This window comes from Cheilinus undulatus, linkage group 7, assembly GCF_018320785.1.
Source record: "Cheilinus undulatus linkage group 7, ASM1832078v1, whole genome shotgun sequence".
In the NCBI taxonomy this organism is placed as follows: domain Eukaryota; kingdom Metazoa; phylum Chordata; class Actinopteri; order Labriformes; family Labridae; genus Cheilinus; species Cheilinus undulatus.
In genome coordinates this window covers 9,755,375-9,777,954 of record NC_054871.1, presented here as the reverse complement: position 1 = coordinate 9,777,954, position 22,580 = coordinate 9,755,375, and the positions used below count along the sequence as shown (strand labels likewise).

Below are 22,580 nucleotides of genomic sequence, written 5' to 3'. Positions count from 1 at the left end.
ATCTGAAGTTTAAGCCTGGACTTTATTACCCAGACTTCACTCCACTCTCTGTTCAGAGGCCATCTTTGGCTGCACTCTTCTTTTCTGATTTCATCTTTTCATTAAAAAATGCTGCCTCAGCTTCATCATGTGCTGATGTTTCCATGGTGACAAGCCAGCAGCAGCTAGTATCAGAAAATAGTCATATACCGTATGCCATATGTGGAAAATGTGCTCCATAACTCCTGATTCTTACACAGTCAGAGCCATGGCTTCAATAAGCGATGACTCAGCAGATTCTACAGTCTATCCTTCAGTGACCTTAACTCAGTGGTTCTCAAAGTTTTTCCCACATAGCCCTCCTTGGAGAGGTATAGGAACCTTAACCTTGACCTAGTGCATTCAAAATGTCTTAACTTTATTCAGGAATCAGCATGGACATTGGTGCAAAGTTTAAAGAAATCCCTCCATGAGATTCTTGAGATCATGCATTCACAAAAAAGGCCTGCACAACCAGACTGATGACCTCACATCATAAAGAGGCTCCAACAGATAAACCAGAGTTTGGTACTTTTTTTTTTGCTCAGTTTCCAGGAATTTCCAGGACATTATCAGTCAAAATTGCTGATTGGCTTTTATAACAGGAACATGTTGTGCTCATACACCAATATGTTAATTCCTTTCTTAGGAATCTGGTTTGAAAGATGTGCAGCCCACTGTTATCTGCTCTCAGTGTGTCTGCCATCATTACTTTTATTATTTTTTGTAATTTCTTTCTATTACACAAATCAATAGCAGTTATTGCCGTCAACATTGGTGAGATGACTTCTGAAATGATTCCTCATCTCAGTTTTCTATAGTATTAATAAAAATTAGAACCTGGGTCATCTTTCTCATAGCTGGTGCCAGGGAAGGGCTTAAAGGTGCTTCAGCTAACCCTTGGGATAGTCAAGGCACCCCCTTTGCACCCCCAAGAAAGTCTTGTCTCAATTTTATTTTCTTATTTAATTTGGTTTAATTAACATGTTAGTTCAAGTTCAATTCACATGAAGACATACATACACCTACTTTAAATAAAATATAAAAAATCAATAGCCTGTACATGCACGATTAAAGTCATCCAACAGTGCAGCATACATTTAACCTTTGACCCTATGTACACATCTCTTCAGCTCGGGCTTTAAGTCTTTGCTAGCCTGATAGTGGTGTGCAGTTGTGGTTGGTTTTGTGTATCACAAAAGTTCACTGCTGGATACAACTGCTTCAGAGGGGAGTGAGCAAGTCCAACTTGTGGCTCGTATACATGCACTTTCAGGTGAATTTTACATTTTTGTATAACATAGAAACACTGTTTGAGTGTTGTGGAACAAGTGTTAGATACACAAGTGCATGTGTGCACATAGAAGTTTGTGCATCATGGGTATTGGCAGCGCACTTATTGGAAATCCTGAATCTGGGAGCACCGTCAATGTTGAGGCGAGCACCCTCACAGGAGTGGACAAAAAAAAATGTCTGGTGCCACCACTGGTCTTTCTATTTGTAAAACCCAGATGGGTTCATTATATACAAGTATTTATCACATAAATAAAGCTGTTTAAATAAACAATAGGTGTTAAAGGATGATATTTCAAGACACTTTATGAAGAGGGCAGGACCAGAGCAAACTCTCTGTTGTAGCCTATCATAATAAAGACCAATGCTAATCAACATGAGCTCAACACTAGCAGTGTGTAGCCCCATCACAGTGGTATGAAAAATTTTCCCTATAAGGGGCAGGAATCTCAAAACCAGACTTATGCTGTCAGGAGTCATGCTGTGCTGGGGTTGGAAAGGGCTAGATGGAGGGGTCGGGATGGGAGAAAAGCAGGAAGAGGACAAGAGAAACAACAAACCAACAAATTGAAGACAAATGTATGGCAGTTGTGGCCTTAAACTTATCTCCCATACTGTAGGATATGGTTATAATGTCAGTAATGATGATGGCGGTATGTGAATACTGAGCAATAACAACCATGATTGAAAGAACATTGTACCATAAACCCGATAGGTTTTAACCACGGTGTCCCTTTTGTGATCAATGTCTCTAAACAAGCATGCCAACTTTAGCAACTAAATAAAACAACTGTTTAAAAAAAGAAATAAAAATGTAATATTAATCATGAGCAATTGACAAAAACCAAACGGCCAGCAGTGACGCATATTTTAACATTAGAAGCAGGAATGCATGATATTGGAACTGTCAGTACCTAGGGTGGGTCGGCCAGTAGGTGGGTCAGTCGGTAGCTAGGTAGGTTGTTAGGTAGGTTAGTAGCTGGGTAGGACAGTAGGTAGGTTGGTAGGTAGGTAGACTCGTCAGAATGTAGATAGATTGGTCCGTAGGTAGGTCAGGATGTAGGCAGGTAGGTAGGTAGATAGACTTGCCGGTAGGTAGGTAGGTAGGTAGATCAATCAGTAGGTAAGTTGGTAGCTAGGTAGGTCTGTAGCTAGGTAATAGGTAGGTAGGACAGTAGATAGGTAGGTATACTGGTCAGTAGGTATATTGGTTGGTAGATAGGTCAGTTGGTAGGGAGGTCAGTAGCTGGGTAGGTCTGTTGCTAGGTAGGTAGGACAGTAGGTAGGTAGGATGGTAGGTAAGTTGTCTAGTAGGCAGGTAGGACATTTGCTAGGTAGAACAGTAGGTAGGTAGACTGTCAGTAGGTAGTCAGACTGGTCAGTGGGAAGATCAGTCGGTAGGTCAGTACCTGGGTAGGTCTGTGCAGATTGTATGTAAGACAACGGGTAGGTAGGCTGGTAGGTAGGTAGGTATACTGGTCAGTAGATAGATTGGTCAGTAGATAGGTCAGTTGGTAGGTAAGTCGGTAGCTTGATAGGTCTGTACTTAGGTAATAGGTAGGTAGGATGGCAGGTATGTTGGATGGTAGGTAGGTAGACTGGTCAGTAGGTAGGCAGATTGGTCAGTGGGAAGATCAGTCGATAGCTCAGTACTTGGTCTGTGTGCTAGGTATGTAGGAAGGTGGATAAATAGGCGGGTAGGTAGGTAGATTGGTCGCTTGGTAGGTCAGCTGGTAGGTCGATAGGTACGTCGGTAGAAAGGTAGGTCAGTAGGTCGGTAGCTACGTAGGTCAATCCCGAGGGAAATTCAAGCTAGTGTCTGCTGAGACCAACATCATGCCAATCCCTAATTTGAAGCATATGATTTCTTACATTATTTGAGGTTTTGGCCACTACAGTTTTGGTAGTGGTAAAGTTTTTTTTTTTTTTTTTCCGTTTGTTTCCCATGTGTTTTCCAGGTTTTCCAGGATTCATGGGAACCTTGTAAATATTCTAACCTCCTTCAGACTTCTTTGAAAGTGTTCTGGCTGTAAGTGTTTACATCCAAAACAGACACTTAACCATCATTAGAGGATAAAATGATGAATGCTACTTGAAACGCACTGAGCATTAAACACATTCATGTTGACAAAAAAGTTAAATCAAACCAAGTCATCAAGCCAAAAGTCAACATCAGCCTAACTGGAATGTATTCTGTGGAGTATTTTCATTTGGTTTTATGACCTTCATAGGGAGAATTAGGGCTTCAGCTTCACCAGGATTTGTATTTCTGAAAGTTGAGGCTATCAGGCCACTATCATGCGGGTATTCCATTTTTGTATCAACTTTTCTCTTCCCTTCCTCTCGTCTACCTCTGTCTTGTTGTTCTGATTCCATGCTGTGCTTCATCTCCTCCATCTTCCATCAATCACCACCATGTCTCCTCCTCCTTCTTTGTGGACTCACTCTTCATTTTGTTTCAGCCAACACTGATCCTCAGCCTGACAGTACATTACACTCTCCTTTGAAGATGTTTCCAGAGGCAGATATACATACTATGAGAGCAGATTCTGGTGTTATTGCATGGAGCGAACCCACCAAAGGCTCAAGGTCCCCTGACTCACACACTGACTGATCAGGCTGAATCTTTTTATTTTGCTTCTGTATCCTTCATTGTATACCACTATTTAGTTTGTACATTTAAAAGTAGACCTGCTGATCTGTGTGAAAAGTAGGGTCAAACTAACAAGAGTGTAACTACATGAGAACATTTCATTTATAAAGTAAGAGTTGAGAGCAGCTAGAAAGAAAAGCTTTCAATTTATTCATCAATCTACAATCTATTCCAGGTGTTCAGATTTCACACATTCAAGAAGCACAAACTGTTAGATAAGTTCATGTTGCATATAAGTTTTTCAACTCAGCAAGTATTCATTATTTTTCCAGTTTTGCCTGAAAGTCTTCCATCTCCTGTCACTGGATCTCCTGCCCTCGTGTCTCCTGATCCCTCCATTATTCACACCTGTGCTCAACACCGACCTCCCCCTGGTTTCTCATTAGCCATCTTCTTTCATTCTCCCTTGTTTTATCTGCTCCTCTGACACATTTTCTTTGTTTGCCCTTGTTGGTTTTATTGCTTGCAGCAGTTTTTTTCTTCACAGGTTTTCCACTTTGCCTTGTTTATTTGTTCTTCAGGGTTTTGCTTATTCCCTGATTGGATTTGTTGCCGTTTTTAGATCAGTCCCTTGTGTGCTACTGTCTGGTTTGCAGGTACCCTCTAAGCTCTTTGAACCTCCCCTTGTGTCATGCAGTCTCTGTGTCTGAGTCACCACCCTGCCCGGTGAAATTACAGAATCTGGATTTTTTAGTAGTAGGCAAGTAATCCCACAGGAAGTTGGTTTTACATCTCCTGATCAACAGACATAAATTTAGTCTCTACAACACAAAGAAGGCATCCAACTCAACTCTGCTGAATCTTGAGAGCCGGGGATACATCCACCATTAGGCATAAAACCGAAAACAATATGATTGTTGAAAAAACTTCAATTGATCAATAGTTTAAAGGCTGACAATACCAGAGTGATCAATTTAGAAGAGGACAAAACTAACTAGTATGCACCTTTGACTGCAATCACAGCACTGAGTCTGTGTGGATAGGTATCAGTCAGGCTTTTACATCTGAACATTGCAATATGACTCCATTCTTCTTCACAAAACTGTGCAAGCTCTGCCAGGTTGCAGGGCATGAACAGCCCTTTTCAGGTCCAGACACAAATTCTCTACAAGATTGAGGTCTGAGCTTTGACTCAGACACTCCAGAACATTCACCTTGTTGTCTTTAAACTATTTCTGCATAGCTTTTGCTGTACACTTCAGGTCATTGTCTTTTTAACCCTAACCCTCTAACCCTCTACCTTTACAAGCCTTCCAGGACCGGGTGCTGAGAAGCATCCCCACAGTATGATGCTGCCACCACTGCTTCACAGTGAGGACAGTGCGCTTGCGGTGATGTGCAGCGTTTGGTGTCCCCAAACATAACGTCCTGTCTGATGGCAGAAAAGGACCATTTTGGTCTCATCACAGCAAAGAACTTTCTTCCACTTGACCATGGAGTCTCCCACATGCATTTGGAATTAAAAATGCAAGAATAAAAGTGAGTTTTCTTCAACAGTGACTTTCTCTTTGCCACTCTCCCATAAAGCTTTGACTGGTAAAGACTCCAGGCAACAGTTGTATGCAGAGTCTCTCGCATCTCAGCTGCTGAAGCTTGTAGCTCCTTAAGAGTAGCCATGAGTGTCTTGGTGGTCTCTCTTACTAGTCTTCTTCTTGTATGACCTGTGAGGACGTCCTGTCTAGGCAGATTTACACATGTGCCAGATTCTGCACATTTCTTGATGATGGATTTAACTGAACTCCAGAGGATGTTCAATGCTGTGGATTATTTTTTTATCCCCTTAGTTATACTTCTTAATAACCTTTTCTCTCAGTTGCTTGGAGTGTTCTTTTGCCTTCATGATGTAACTGTAGCCAGGAATACTGATTAACCAGTGACTTGACCTTCCAGACACATGTCTTTATAATACAATCACTTGAGGCATATTCATTGCACTAAGGTGATCCCCATTTCACTAACTGTGAAACTACTGGCACTAATTGGCTGGACCTCTGTTGAATTAGGTCAGTCACTTTAAAGGGGGTGAATATTTATGCAGTCACTTGTTTTACCTTCTATATTTTTATTTAATTGACATTACTTTGGAGAAATCTGTTTTCACTTTGACATTAAAGAGGTTTTTATTTTTGCTTTTCTGTGGATAAAGCCAAATTATATTGACCATGATGGTTTTATAAAATCAATAAAACGTTGCAACATCCAAGGGGGTAAAAACTTCATATAGGCACCATATTAAAGCTGTTAATACACATAACAGACATGAAATCTAATTTCAAAAGAGTCATGTATATTTCTAAATATTTTCAACATTGTTTCTTGTGGGTGGATCACACTCTGTAGTGATGGGCCAAAATCATGATCACATTAAAAACTGAATTGATTGTACAGCTGTAGTATGAACTACAGCAGGCAGCTCCACTACAAGCATGATCTTTGGTAGCTTGAATGGCAGAAAGTCTATTGATCTGAGACAACTGAAGAGGTCAGGGACAAATCTCTGCAGCGTTTTACCAACACAGCAAAGAGCTGTTGTGAGACTTTACCATATACTGCAGAGAGTTAGCAAAATACTGTATATCCTAAAAATACCTGAAAGATATTGCAGGGACTTGGATGTAAGCTCTGTTTTTTGTTCCAGAAAAACTCTGCCAGCGGCATTTTTTAAACAGTTTTATGGACTTCTTTGGCGAAAGGGAGAGAAATGTATTACATTATTTAAACCTAATTGTAATGAAAGCATGCACAAGCTGTTTCTCTGGGAGGAAGAAAAGCTTGAACTTTGCAGTGGACTTTAAATTACAGAGAGCTGCTCTGCTTGTTTTCTCTATGAGGCCACAAAACTCAATCAGAATCCATGAAAAAAAAATCTGGCTCAAGATAAAATCAGCTTAGATATGGGGGCTAATCAGGACTTCTCTCTTTGATTTCTTGGACAAGTAACTGGGGCTTCAATTTGGTTCAGTTTGAAGAACATCAAGAAAACTTTCAGGACAATTTCAAAGTAGTAAATCAACAGACAGGAAGGGTAAGCTGTGATGCTTAAATTCAAAAGACACACAACAGCTTTTTCCAATTTTTTGAAGGCAGAAGAAAACAAAATTGCTGTCCCTTCTGGTCAAATAAGCAATAATAGCATGACTTTGTCTTACTTTAGCAAACCTCTTAGACTGTCTGAAACTGGCAGCCCATTATTTGTTTGAAAAGAGCTCCCAAATTGGTCAATTTCTGCCAATAAAACAAGTCAGTTTCTTGTTGGAATACTTTATCTTCTCTTTACTTTTGTTTATGAGGCTTAAATTCCAACACAAGTTTATGGAGTGGTTGCTGGAAGTGTGATGGGTGAATCAGATTTAATGCATAGTAATACATTTAGCAACATAAAAGAGTTACTTTCAATAGCTCCATGTTTTCTGACTGCTGGTCCTACAAAGAATTTTGACATAGTAGACTGATTTATGTCCCACCTTGTGCACAAGTTGTGTTGAAGCCAGCATCCTCGTGTTCAAAAATGACTATGATCTTCAACCAATATCCAAACTGACTCATATTGTAACCATACACATAGTAGATTGCAAAATGCTTATCATTATTTTCTTGAACAGCAAAATGGATCATATAGGGAAAAATGTGACTAACCAGTTCCCATCTTGGTTTCCTTCCATGGTTTCTCTTCTGCTGGTTCAAGGTAAATCTACCTTCTTTCAGAAAACTCTTGCTAGCATGGAGTTAATGTTGAAAACATCACCGTAGAGTTAGGTTTAGTCACCAAAACTCCTTGCGAGGTCTAGGAAAAGGTCTTGGTTTGGGTTAGAGAAAGTCAGTGTTAGTTTAGCGGTCTATCCATCCTGACACTGTTGGTCATTTTTCTACAGTACATAGTCTGACTGGAGGTTCCATCTGATTGTCGAGCCTCAGATTCAGGAGGAACAATGCGGATTCCTTCCTGGTCGTGGGACAGTGGACTAGCTCTTTACCCTTGCAGGGCTCCTTGAAGGGGCATGGGAGTTTGCACATCCAGTCTACATGTGTTTTGTGGACTTGGAGAAGGCTTATGATTGTATCCCTGGGGGGGTCATATGCGGGGTACTGAGAGAATATGGGGTCCCAGGGCCGCTGTGGCGAGCCATAAGGTCTCTGTATAACCAAAGTGAGAGCTGTGTCCACATCCTCAGCACAAAGTCAGACACGCTTCCGGTGTATGCTGGCCTCCGCCAGGGCTGCCCCTTGACTCCGATCCTGTTATGATTTTCATGGACAGGATCTCAAGGTTCAACTCTGCTGTTTGCAGAAGATGTGGTTCTGCTGGCTTCCTCGGCTGGGGACCTCCAGCAGGTACTTGGGCGGTTTGAGGCTGAGTGTGAAGCGGCTGGTATAAGAAGCACCTCCAAGTCTGAGGCCATGGTTCTCCACTGGAAAATGGTGGATAACTCCCTCCGGGTGGGGAGTGAGTCTTTGCCTCAAGTGAAGGAGTTCAAGTATCTCGGGGTCCTGGATAAGTGGAGGATAATGGATGGTTGGACATTGTCTGACATCCATAGTACTTAACTTTGTTAGTATAGCACCTTAAATATGCCATGTACTCCAGATTTTGTGTTGAGGCAGACCACAAACAAAGGACTGAGTTTGTTGGTTTCACATAATGCGGGTCACCAGATACAACTTAACTCCCACGATAACTTTCATTTCTCTACTGCATATACATAAATATTCTCATTTATTTGGGACACCTCACATAGAAAGTGTTTGGGAAGTGTCAGGAGGTAATTGGACAAAAATTCTGCCTTTCACATTCATGATGGGCCAGTCAGAGTGACAGGACAAAATTATGCAGTAGACACACGCAACTCCAATACAAACAGAAGCTATGCAGGCTAGAGCTGGTGTAGTATTTGAAACTTACTGCTGGCTTAAATTCATGCTGAAACCTAGCGTGCAAAAACATCTTCTCTGTTAGGAGAAGCTTTTGGTGAGGCTTCTTTCCCTTGTTTCAGTAGAAAAAATGTGGTCAAGGTCTGATCAAATTGCTGCTTTTCTACAGCTACATCTGAGCTTATTGCCATGGTGATAGCCATTGTATTTATCAGCCTACAATACAATTAAACCCCACCCCTAACAACGGCAAACTCATGCCGAAGCATGGTGGCAAAAGATCAAAAACATTTATTCCTTTATGAAAAGCTTTCAGTGTTGTTCTTTGTGCTTTATGTAATCAAGAAATATGCTCGAGTTCTCATAACACTGCTACTATTCTATTGCTACATTTGAGCTAACTGCTACACCGGTGGCAGCCATCGCTAAAGGCTCACAGTACAACTTTGCTTGCAGCTGTCGCCTCGTTCTCCTCAGACAATGCTGATTGGTCAGACCTGTCTTTGAGTCTGGCACAGGCGGTGCAGATTGAATCTTTGCAAGATGGATTTGCATGAATAGGTACATGGATTCTGGCAAATCCTTCTGCATTATAGCAGATACTCTGATAGCCAAATATATATATGCAAAAACACCAAAGAGTGTAAATTTAATGACATATCCTCTTTAGGCAAACTTTCCTTGTTAGCACAGTGGTAAAATGTCCAATATGGAGCTGGGGACGATACTAGTCAGGGAGATTAAATGTGGTCAGCAGGGCATGATGACGATGCCAAATTTGTTTGTTAATACCCTTCAAAGTTCACCTCAATAGTCAGTATAACAATTCTGATCTTGCGTGTCTCTTAAGGAACAACCCCTACACAAGAAGAGGTGGTACTAACCCAGTAAGAGCCCCTTTACCAAGAGACCCCACCTTCACTTGCTCCTGCCTCACCTCAACCAAAGTCTGCATTTTGCGCTGTAAGTGCTTCCAACAGGGTAAATCCTCCTCTATGAGGTGCATTTGTAAGGCATTTCCTGAAAATCTCAGGATTTTTTTAGTCCTGAAAGTGTCTGGAATATTGCAGAAGTCCATATGTGAAAGGGGCTTAAGAATGTTTGATACTGCCACTGGTGGCTTTATTTGTACCTTTCCTGGTTGGACAGCCCTCTTCATAACCCTTATCTTTCTTCATTCTGTTCAGTTCTTATAGTGTGCGGTTTTCCTGTATTCAGACATCTTAAAGCCTGAGCCATTCCTCCGATTGATCTCTGTTTGTGCTGCTGTCAAAGCTGCAAAAAGATTTGTCACTCAAAGGCAAAGCTAGTATATACCCTGCTATAAGGGCAGGACATTGCTCTTATGTCGTACATTTGTCACCATCCCTGTCTTGTGCTTATTCTCTGTCTCTATCTCTTCCCCCATCATTCTCCTCTCTGTCAATTCCACTGGATAAATGTACCCTCTCTGTATCTCTGTCTTTCTATCTCTCCCCCCTCTATACATCAAGCTGCCAGTGAGCTGGATCACTGCAGCACAATATTCCCTTTTAGTGGCCATACGATAGGCCCTCACCAAAAGCACAATGCATTATTTATCCCAGATTACCCTCAGAGGCTTAGCAGTGCTTTGCTATCCTTTAGGTAGTCTTGGCACAAGTGATGATAAGGGACAAAAGGGAATATCATGCAATCAAGGGGAAAGCAGGGTAAACAATGAGATGTGCACCAAGTATTTGTGGTGCAGAATTGGAGTTTCTTGATAATCAGCTTACTGCTCTAATGATCGGGGCACAGCCTGACCTGATGTTCATCAATCCCTCCGATCGCCTGAAGGAAATTAGTCAGACAGCAGGAAGGAGTCTCAGTCTGCAGATAGAGAGTGTGAAAGGGCTGCAGTAGAACATTATCGGACCTGAATAAGTACCAATCAATGAACAGGTTTGTGTGAGACTGAGAGCGTGATTGAATGTGAGAGCATGAAGTCAGTGGAGTGTGATGGAACGAAGTCACGATGGCTCAGTGGCTCTTCTGGACCATTAGCTCCATTTCCAGCCTGTGTGTGAAGCAAGAATACGTCACATGGACACACATCATATTCACGCACTGAAATACCATGTTAGAGCTAGAAACAGTTTCCACAGACTGAAATCAACTACTTCATGTTCATAGTTACAATTAAAGCTGCATTGATTCACTTGTTTTCAGTATAAAAGTCCTTTCTTACAGTCATTCACTAGCACGTCTTAAGGCCATAAACTCTAAATTGGTAAAACTGATTGGTTTTATATTGTAATGGCTGGTTCTATCAGCATTTGGATTGTGTGTGTGTCATGCTGAGTACATGGGGACACAACAGCCAACGACAACCCAGGTGGATGGCTTGATTTTGGACTAGATATTTTGGTTTTACTACTCTACATACCCCACAGTGAGAGCAGAACCATGAGCAGAATCCTCAACTTTGGGGTATTTTTTCCTTTGTAAACTGCCAGATAGTATTGTAAATCAACACTACATTAGCAGGAATGACGTTCTAATGCCCCCCCACCCCCTGCTATAATAAACAAGTAGGAAATATTCCTACCAGTGAACCTGCAGCTGAGACGGATGGTGATGCTGATTGTGGGTGTGGGATAAAGAGAGATAATGAGAGAGAGAGGATATAACCTCAATGTGTGAGACTTTCCACAATTGCCAGAGTCGGCATGAAATTGCACAGTGAATGCCTGGCTTTAGGTCGACCCAGAAACTTTGTTTACTGTAGCCTAAAACAATTGAAACATGCATGCATGTGCACGAGTGATGAAATACTAACTGATGTGTAGTGAGCAGTCTCACTCACAGTCACACCTTCAGGCAATTCTGATTCACCGGTTAACCTAACGAACAAGTTTTTGGTCTGTGAGGCCAGAGAGAACCCATGTATGCACTGGGAGAACATGCAAACTCCACCCTGAAAGGCCCTGTCCTACCAGGAACCTTCCCACTGTGAGGCAACAGCACAAACCACAGAGCTACTGCACAGCCCTCATCCGACAGAATCAGTGGATTAATCTGTTTACTATCTTATTTTTGGTTTGGGAAAATGCTGAAACTATCTTATTTCTAATAAAAAGGCTGAAAGAAAAATGTAATAAGTGAGAAGGGCAGTCAAATTATTGTTTTATTCAGAAAAATTTGTATTACACATTAAACTTCAATTCTGAAAGGGAACCTGATCAAAAGTTGTCACAGTAACTTAAAGACAAGTTTACAACATGCCACGAAGTGAATGTGAATAATAATAAAACTGCTACTACTACTACTGCTGCTACTACTGCTAATAATAATAATAATAATAATAATAATAATTTTATTTAAAAATAGAACATTAAGAAGTCAAGGTGCTTCCCACACAGCTTGTGTTGCAAAAAACACCATTTCTATTTAAATGAGGAAAATGCTTAACTGATTTTCTAGGCATTTTGCTCTACCAACAGTTTTATATATAAAACTGGCAAGTTTAGGAAAGGCTGCCCTCTAATTGGAGAGGACAAGGAGCAATCAATTTCCTGTTAAAGGCTTTTTCCATCTGTTCAGACGTGGCTTAAACTTTTACTCATGCATGTTACTTTTATTAACTGGTTTTATTTAAATAAAACTGGCGTTTAACTACCATAAAGGCGCAGAGCAACTTCATGCAAAGGGGTGTGTATATGTGATTGCTAGAAAGACCCAGTCTGCTTCTGCTCCCTGTCTTTGTTATAAGGATGTGTATGGCAATTCAATAAAGGACGTCCAATGTGCACTATTAGTTTGGATGTTGATTCATTTATGGATAATCCAGGATAAGGATTCCAATAATTTTTACATTTCCTAACATCTTATATCTCTAAACAGCCTGGTGTGTGTGCCCAGTTCACAAACCTTTACCAACCACCTGGGGCCTTGGCTTTACATAAAACCAAGACTTTATCTACATTTGAGTGTCAGATTTTCACTTCTAATATAAAATCCCATAGTGTTACTAAGGTTTCATACAGAGATAAAATGCAAAAGCATTTTCCTCCAGCAGTATGGATGTAGCACCACAGGTCTCAAAGCCTTGTGATAAACAGGTCTCTAGCTGTACCATAAACATGAAAAGCAGACATAAAAAGCTGTGGTGTTTTTTCTTTTCCTTTTCTTGTTTTCGTAGACGGGGTTCAGGTGTAGCTTCACAGACGACTGAGCAGACGGCAGGTTAAGTTGAATCCCAGTTCAGAGGCTCGATAAGGACACGGCTAACAAAGGAGGGTCCTGGAACGGCCTTGAATGCCAGACTAATCCTCTGCCTTTTCCACAGGTGGGATGGTCAAGGCTTAAAGAAGCCCTTCAAAATACTGAATACATTAATGTATCAATGTATATGAATGCATTAAAAAAAGCGCACAGAACATTACTTTATGTTCCCTGATCCTGTCGTGCATCAGAGCTTTTACACACAGAGAGACAGAGAGATAGAGACAGATAGGAAAAAAATAAGACTGATTCTGAATATCTGATTCTCTCCTGATGTGACTCAGTTTACCTTTAAGGGAAAAAAGATGCTTCAATCTCTTCCACTCATGTAATTACTTTTGCTTGTTGTTTTTTTAGAATCGAAAGTTTCTGAAGTATTTTGTTACATGACTGAATAAAAATTCTGCAGAGGCTCGGCAGTATTAAAAACAAACACTGTCCAATCCTAGTTCAGAGTGTATGCAGTGGAAATGCAAAGATTTACTAGAAAGGAAGCATTATGCTCCAGAGCTTGCTTTATTTGCAGAGCCTTGCAAAATGTAGTATGTGGAATTTGGGGGTAAGAGTGAAGCACAGCTTCTGACAGCTTCAACCATCCAATGCACAAATTAAAAGTCACTTTCAACATTGCAAAGCAGATGGGTTTGCCAGACTCCATGTCTGTCATCATGCAAATATACCTTGTAAAAGCTCAAATCCACAATGTTTGTGCCAACTCGGACACCATTTGGACCAATCAGTGTAATTTGAGGAGAAGAGGCGGTAGTTATGGGCAGGGTTTAGATTTACTTAAAGCCATTTGCAATGGCTGCCTACACTGTGGTGATGAGCTTGGATATACAGTAGCTTTATTTTAGCGTCAATTTGACCAGAAATTGACCACATTACTGAATGCAATACAGACTAAAACAACACTAAAAGCTTTTAGTGATGGGAAAGATGTTTTCGCTCTTCTGCCAACCTGCTTCAGCATGAGTTTGTGAGAGTTACAGGGGGAAAGAGTGAGTTGTACTGTGCTATGTTGCTAGTGTAGTGATTAGCTCAGACTTAGCCGTAGCGGCAAATTTGTCAGTTTGTCTACTCCCAGTCTGCTATTGCATGGGTTTGTGGTCCTTATGGGTGGGGTCTGCTGGTGTATCCAATGGCTGCTGCCACGGTAGCTATTAGCTTGAATGTGGAAGTTTAATTAGAACATCACTTTTTAAAACCAGAGCCACAACAAAAGCTTGCCTTGGCAGAGAAGACGTTTTTGCACGTCTACCAAAGCTCCGTCATTAGCAATGTACTGCAGCGGTAGCCTGTCTGCTCAAGAGAAGCACAAGTGTATAACATCATTTTGTCTTGTCGCTCCGATTGGCCAGTCATGAATGTGTAAGACAGAACGTTCGTTCAATCACCTTCTGAAAATTTTTTGAAAAGCCCTGCCCTTCCCAAACACTTTCTATTGAAACTTTCACAGATGAATGTGTGATATATCCATACAACGGTTATTTGAAACAGCCAATTTGGCGTGTCAGGTTAGAAACAATCCCTATCCACATTGGGTTCCCACCCACCTGTTGAAAGCAATCACCATAAATGAAAAACAGCAGGTGACAGAAACACTGGAGACAGACTAAATGTGTTAAAAAGAGCTGGTAGAAACTAAACTTTTGCTTGTTTTTACACAATCCTGACACACTGACCTATAACAGGGCAGATTTATTGACTTCTGCCTCTGTGTGCCCCTCTGTGCTGACATCTCACAATCAATACCTCCCACACTGAAGAATACATGACTTACTCATCTGGGGTTTACTTCTGCCTTCACGGTAAAAGTCCTGTCGGAGAGGTAAGACATAAATTTGATTTAAAGAGTGGGAAAGAGAAAGCTGAAGACAAAAAGCTTAAGACAGAGAGATCATTTCACTGAGAGATGGATATTCAATAACAGGAGCTGAAGGGCTTTTTTATCCAATTATCTTAAACAAGCTGTGTCAAGAATGATAGCTCCGTATCATTGATATGACTGGAAATAACCATTTTATATCAGGACTCCTCAAAGTCAATGATGAAAGCATTGATTCTCAGTTAAACTCAAGAGCTTTGTTCAGCCAACTGTACTTAAACGCTGCCCATATAAGGGATAAATCCACCTCACTATGTACCTAAAAATGTCATACTTCACTGGAATTAACTGGAGGAAATGGGCTCTGTTAATGCCTCAACTTACTCATAACTTTCAGTGTAATTATCCTAGAGTAGAAAAAGATTTTTCAAAGAGTCATTTATTATGCATTTCATTATTATTTGGCTCTTTCAATCATCCTCGAAGGACGGAGATTCAGCTTGTTCTCTGAGTCGAAGGCTGAACAAGCGGAAGCCATTAGTCCGCAGAGAAAGACAGCATATGGTTGGAGGGCATCCATCCACAGAGCGAGAACTCAATTAACACTTGACACAATAACCGTGACTCTCTCTGCCTCATCAACCAGCTGTGGACAACAGATGAGTCTTTATCCTGCAAAACATTAGGAAATAAATTTAAACATAGGGGCCAAACCTGTTGTTTCAACCAGCTGAGGTCTATCATTTGTTGTTTTACATGTTTCTTTTCTTTTTTTTTTTTTTTTTTTTTTTTACTGAGTGGGCGCTGAGTGCTACTACAGACCAAAAAACATCATTCACATGGCCACTGAAAGTTTTTTTCTAAGAATAACAGAATAAAAAGCCTTGCTGTTTGAGGCAAGGTTTCCATTTAGCAGCAGTGATGTGCTGTAGTCTATTATCAGGCTTTAAAGATCGGAGCAGGTTTCATGCATCATCTTCATTATCTTCTAGCATCTCTCTTCACACTCAATTTCTTAATGTGTTACTGCTTCAGCGGAAAAGACATGATAAAGTTTGGAAAGAGGATGTAATGATGCTCTTAAAAGATGCACTACCTCTAAAAGGTAGCATGGTATTTACTGCAGATTGATCATTAAAGCGAATATAAACTCAGTGACTCAAGTGACCAACTTGGTTTTGCTGTGCAAAAGAAAAAGTTGAGCTCATAGATGTAAGGAAAGTACTAAATCAGTTGGGGCCAATGCAAAAAACAAATCTGTCCAGTGGACAGTGTCATAGGACAGAAAGTTTCTGTACAAACACTACAAGAAGAGAGTTTGGTACCCAAACATGTAAGTTTTGGTCAAACCAATTCAAGCTCAGTAAAGATTCACACTGCAGCTAAAAACAAGATTTTTTTACATTAATGAGGGAAAGTAAGGTCAGACTTTTGCAATTAAGTCAACTTAGCCAGAAACCATGTAAGGCAATTTGTCTAATTTTGTCCACTTAGAGAGGACAACTGGGGGGACTATGACAAATTTTGTCTACCTGCAGGGGAATAGAGATGGCAACTTCAAATTCATGTAATCAGATAACACTAGATAGGGCTCAGTTTAAAATATTGGCTTCATAGAGGGCACTGAACAGGGCACATTGAAAAATATAGCCCACCTCAAAGACACAAAATAGGGCACGGTGTAAAATATTGTTTCCACACAGGGCACTAAATAGGGCACTTTGTAAGAATGGTCTACTATTACAGTATATTCCCCTAAATTGGAAAATTTGGCAAGTTTATGATAATTTTAGGGAACCAAATATGTTATTTTTCAAATGTTGTCTACCCAGAGGACACTAAATGGAGGACCTTATCATGTTTATCTGCAATACGGGCAGGCCATCCCACAGAATGGGCTTCTCAGTGAGCTCCAGCGAGAGGGTCTTCCCCCACTGTGATTGGTGGGATCAATTGATTGGTTTCTCAGTGGTCTGATGTTAAAATTGTTGAATCATGCCTCTGTTTATCCCATTTTGCCACTTTTTTCCACCTATTTTTTGCCATTTGTAACCTGTTTCTGCCGATTTTTGCCACTTATAACCAATTCTCGTCACTTTTGTTTTCTACTAATTTAACTCCTTTCAACACTTTCTTGCAATGATTAAGACCTATTTCAAATTTAGCTTTTTGCCACTATTTTGCACTTCAAATCCATTTCCACTACTTTTTGCCTCTTTTAAGCCATTTTCAAAACTTTTCAGCCTTTTCAAACTAAGTTTGCACACTTTTTTCCCACTTTTAACCCACTTGTCCCATTTGTTTCTCATTTTGTAGCATTTTGTAACTAAATATTTTTTTTTGTCCATTTAAAGGTCACATATTATACCCTTTTAAGACAAGTTCATATTGGTCTCAGATGTCCCCAAAGCATGCCTCCAAAGTTTGTTTTTCAAAAAAAGAAAGAAAAAAAAACAAAAAAACCCCCAAAACACTCCAGTACTGGATTTTTGCATGTCTAAAAACCCCTCTGTTTCAACCCTGCTCAGAACCAGTTGTTTCTGTGTCTGTGGCTTTAAATGTTAATGAGCTGTCTGACTCCGCCCCTCTTAGGAAATGAATGTTGAGGATCAGGACTGGAGGGTGGAACTTTCCTCCAAGCAAGGAGGGCCAACCAAACCTGGGGGAGGGGCTAACTCCCCACATGACATCATGAGGGGAAACTCTGAGAACAGCTTGTTTGAGCACACATTTGCTGAAAGGTGGAGAAAGAGAGAGGGGGAGAGGGAAAGGATTTTTCCGATTCTTTGGGGGATTGTGGACAGGCCAGGAGCACATATTTTTGTTATAAAAGCCTGAAAAAGGGTATTTTGCAAAATATGTGCCCTTTAAGGTAGCACAGTTTCTTCTCCCTTTTATTCTGGTATCCTGATTTCTGACATTACTTCCCAAATGATTTAGTTCAATGTGCCCATCCAAATTATCATTACCTAAAATAGGTAATTCTGTTTTAAGAAAAGGGGTCTATATCTTGAAAAAGGCAGTATTATATTACAGTATTGATAAAAAAAATTATTCTTTGTTGCTCCAAGAAGAATGATTATTATCCATGATAAAAATTACATATAGTTATCAAAGCTTTACAATAGATCAGGATTTTGTTGACTGACATAGCCCCCCAATGTTAGGGCCCAAGAACGCTCTACCTTTTATCCCCCTTGTGGGCAGCCTTGCATAGGTGCATTCAAGAAGGTACTTTCACAATGTTTTTTTTTTTTTTTTTGCTTTTAATATTAGGGCCATGCGAGGGGCCCTGTCCTCCCTCTGAGTCCACCAGTGTCCTACTGCATCTGTCTTTAATTTCTCACTGAGGCAAAGTTTAGATATTTTGTCTAACCTGGTAACAATAGCCAAGGAGGACAGAGCTTGACCAAGACATAACTCTGATAAAGGAGAGTGGTTCGGTGTGCACAGAAGAATCATGAAATGCTCCATTCATCAGGAGATGTTCTCATATAATAGCGTGAAATAATGCCTTTTATTCCAGTTCTACTCCTGATTAGAGGTCACAGCTGTGAAACTCTGCCCTGACCTTTTACCACGACCATCATTTCTCACATAAAACGGCCTTGTCCAATCAGACCACACTCACTAAAATACAATCACAAACCGATCAAACAGGCGCACGCATGCAGTGACCTCTCAGCCACATCAGCACTCAGTATTCTGATCAACACTCCCTCATCTCCCCTCCATCACTCCCTCTTCAGCTCAACATAATAGAGGCCAGGTCATTCATTAGACACCTTTTAACTGTCGATCAGAGAGCGAGGGGTGAAGAGCGAGCGAGCATGGGTGTGAACAGAAGAGAGAAAACCACACAGCAGCATCTCAGTGTTGGAACTGATAGGCCACTTAAGGCTTTTTATGCCGCTGTAATTTAAAGCCGAGCCCTTCTTCCACTGCTGGTAGTTAAGAGGGAAATAAAGTCGGCCTAATCTTCGACTTAATCTCACTCTCACAATCTTGCACACATCAAAACACACACTCAAACCATACAGTGCTTTGGATGACACCTTAACTGCATGTTTGATGAGAATATGCTCATTTCTTTTTCATAGTGCCGAGACTGTTTGACTCTCTTTGTTTGTATCCTTCTGCTGAACTTTTAAGTGAAACTCTTTTATAAATGTACTCATCTCTGATCTTTTCTTCTTATCTTTCTTTCCTCTTGGCCTGAGGACTACTCAAAACTTCTTGGGATTGTTCAAAGAAGTTTATAACCCACTTTTTCAACTACTCTTAGCAAAATTTACATTCAAATTAAACCTATTTTTACTGCTCTAAGTTATTAACCAAGAAAAGTCCATGAGAAAAATGTTTTTATGGTCAAAATGGTCTTAAATATTTAATTCACAGCTTTGAGTCATGTGACTCACAGAGGCCTGGAGGCCAGAAAATGTCTTGAACAGTGGCAGCTAACAATTGAACATTACATGGAGCTACAGCACTGGCATTTTTTCTCCATACTCTCAAAAAAAAGCAGGTTTACATCACCTGACAACCACAGGGAAATAGAGATATTAATTCAAAGTATTTTTTTGTCACTCTGGATCTTTATACAGCACCTGTGACACTGTTTAGCTAATATCAAGTAAGTTTGAACCAGAACTTCACTGGTATATCTGCTGTATTGAAGAAACCTTCCCCCAGAGCCACCAACAGGATAAAGGTCTACACAAGTATGAACAGTCTGAGGCATTTTTGATGAGTTTGGGTCAGTAACAGAAAAGCAGGAAAGTACAGAGTCACGTCAGAATCCTATATGCGGACTCTAAAGTGATTCAAAATTTCCAAGAATATATATTTTTAAACATGCTGTTTTACATCAGGAGTGTATTTTCAACATCAGACCCACTGCAAGTATTTTCCTCCATGTGCTGTCTCAGACTGAGATGCTACAGGAAGCGTAGACCTCATCAGATGGTGGCGGCTGATTTGCTCTAAGTACGCTATTGGCTAATCATTCTCATGCTGCCTTATTTAAACTGCTCTTGCCTGGCCACTCTCTGCAAGCTGCTCTTACAACCCTCCTCCACCCCAGCTCCTCCTTTATTCTGCTTCTGACTTATATATATGTGTATGTATACCTCGTCTTGTGATATTACAGTGGCCCAATCCTTACACATTTCTGTATGTGGCCCTCAGTGGAAAAACACCTGGAATTTAAACAAATGTTTGTTTTTTTAGAGTTTAAAAAGTTGTCCATTTATTAACCAGTCTCCACTTCAGATGTGATTGGTTCAGTGTTGAGGCAATGAGGCATTTGAAGCTTGTTGATATGCCACAAAGTGTCCAAATAAGATCTATCTCTCAGGCCAAGAAACTTGTCTTAACTCATATAACTTTGATTTTCCCCACCAGGCAAAGTTTTTATGTCTTCATAGGGCATCATGCCCTTTTTTCTGTCAATAAAGCAAATAACAGAAAAGTAACAAAGCCATAAAAACAAACAGTTTCATAAACTCTATTATCACTGTGAGGAGCCACATCATGAGGCGTCTCAGCCAGCTTTGTCGACAGAAAAAGAGTTTATTTTCAATAAATATTATCCTGACAGTAATCAATGAGCTGGAACTGTGAAAACTTCATAGGGCTCTCCATTAAAACAGATCTTCTCTATAGACTCTCCATCACCATGCTGCTGTAAAACACACACATTTACTCCCCCACACACACTTGTTTCCAGCTCAGCAGCCTCTCGGCCGTGTCTCCCCTGGAGAATTTGGTATGCACCCTCTCCAGATCTGTGTGTCTCTGTATGTGTGCTGGTGTGTCAGTGTCGGCCTGTCTGTTAGAGATAATGAGGCAGTGTGTGCTTCGCTCGGATAACCCCTGGACTTCACCATCAACTGGCAGCTAAAGTGGAAAACTCGGAGCACATTTTTGAACTGTGTCACACTGCTCGGCTGTGTTTGGATTTTTTCTCTGCTCAACACATCCTTCTTCCCAAACGGGCTTCCAGCTCGCTACTCGGACTTCAACAATGACAGGCCTATGGTCCCTGCTGGAATTATTGATGCAGTCTGAGTCTTTATTGGTGGTTGTCAGGATGTGAGTCAGACAGTGATGAGCTTTAAAAGTGGAAGACGAATCACGTTAAAGAATATTCCACCAACAGACTGTGAAGAAATTGGAAATAATACACTAAGCTTCCATCTCGCTGTTATAAACTGAAAAAGTATAATGAGTTTGTCACTGCAAATCATGCATCCTTCACTGATAAAATATGAACTAAAACACTACAGCCTGGCCATGTTTTTTTTTTAAATCGTTACAGTTTTTGGGTTAATTTGTAGTAAATTCTACACATAACCAGTCACTCGCGTATGAGTATCATTGATAAATTCACCTGCATATATTAATACAAACCATCCAGTGTCAGTTATCCATGAATCAGAGGTTATAGCCAAAAAGAAAAGGAATGCGTCGATGTTTTCTGCCAACATTCATACAGTGCAGATAGAAAGTATTCAGACCCCCTTCATCTATCCATCTTCTTATCCAGGGTCATGACATGGTGGTGGCAGACGAAGCAAGTCAACTCAGACGCCCCCCACCTCTGCAACGTTTTTCACTTCCTCCTGAGGGATTCCGAAGCACTCCCAAGCCAGATGGGATACATAATCCCTCCAGCAAGTTCTGGGTCCACCCCAGGGTCTCCTCCCAGTTTGGCGTGCCCAGAAGACCTCCGTAGGGAGGTATCCAGGGGGCATCCTCATCAGATTCCTGAACCACACCAAATGTCTGGCAGCTGCTCTATTTCGAGCCTCATCTGGACGTCGGAGCTCGTCACCCCTTTTCTAAGGCAGAGCCCAGACACCCTCCTGAAGAATCTCAGTTGTCACCAGAGTTTTATAGGTGAGGGCGAAGATTGACTAGTAAATTAGGAGCTTTGCCCTCTTCACCATAATGGTCCAGTACAATGGTAGAGGGTCTGCAAAACTGTAGATGCAACCTACCTGTCAATCTCCCGGTCGATTCTACTCACACTTGTGAACAAGACCCAGAGATACTTAACTCCATCACTTAAGGCAAAGACTCACTCCCCACCTAGAGGAAGCAATCTAAGACTGTCTTATCACGCAACTCTGTGTGTTCAGAGGCATAGTAAAAAGTAAAAAGTTTAATAAACTGTTTGGAGTCTGGTGTATTTGACAGTAAAGAATGAAACATGCAGTATAAATACTAACACACCGGTCTGCAGGTGCACCTGGCTCTCAAAGGGAATGAAAGCTCACAGTCTGATTGGTTTAATTCATGTAAATAAACACACCCATGTATAACCAAACCACTTATTCCAGCCTCTTTGCTCTGTGCTCAGACTGTGTAGACCCCAAACCAACCTTTGCCACACCCTCCAGACAAAAAATGTGACAAACATCACATGTTACGTTGCTGGCTGACATTTATGTTGCTCAATTTTTCCCTCTCTTCTCTTCAAGTTTTCCAACTCTCCTTGCCACCCCCTTGGAAATTACAGTGTGCTAGTGCAGTGGTTCTCAACAGCTCAGACATCAGGACCCACCACCTCCTCCTTAAGAGAAATCACTGCCCAAATTAAAAAAAAAAAAAAAAAATTCCTCACTATTTCCTGAATGTTGGGCAATCAGTTGTCACTGGTTTATCAGTATT

General features: G+C 40.8%; 1 protein-coding gene across 1 annotated transcript in view; it reads right to left on the bottom strand.

The window, feature by feature from the left end:
- Positions 1-22,580, bottom strand: part of LOC121512179 (carboxyl-terminal PDZ ligand of neuronal nitric oxide synthase protein-like) — a 332,287-nt gene that overhangs the window by 136,101 nt on the left and 173,606 nt on the right. The gene's annotated exons all lie outside the window — the stretch shown is intronic.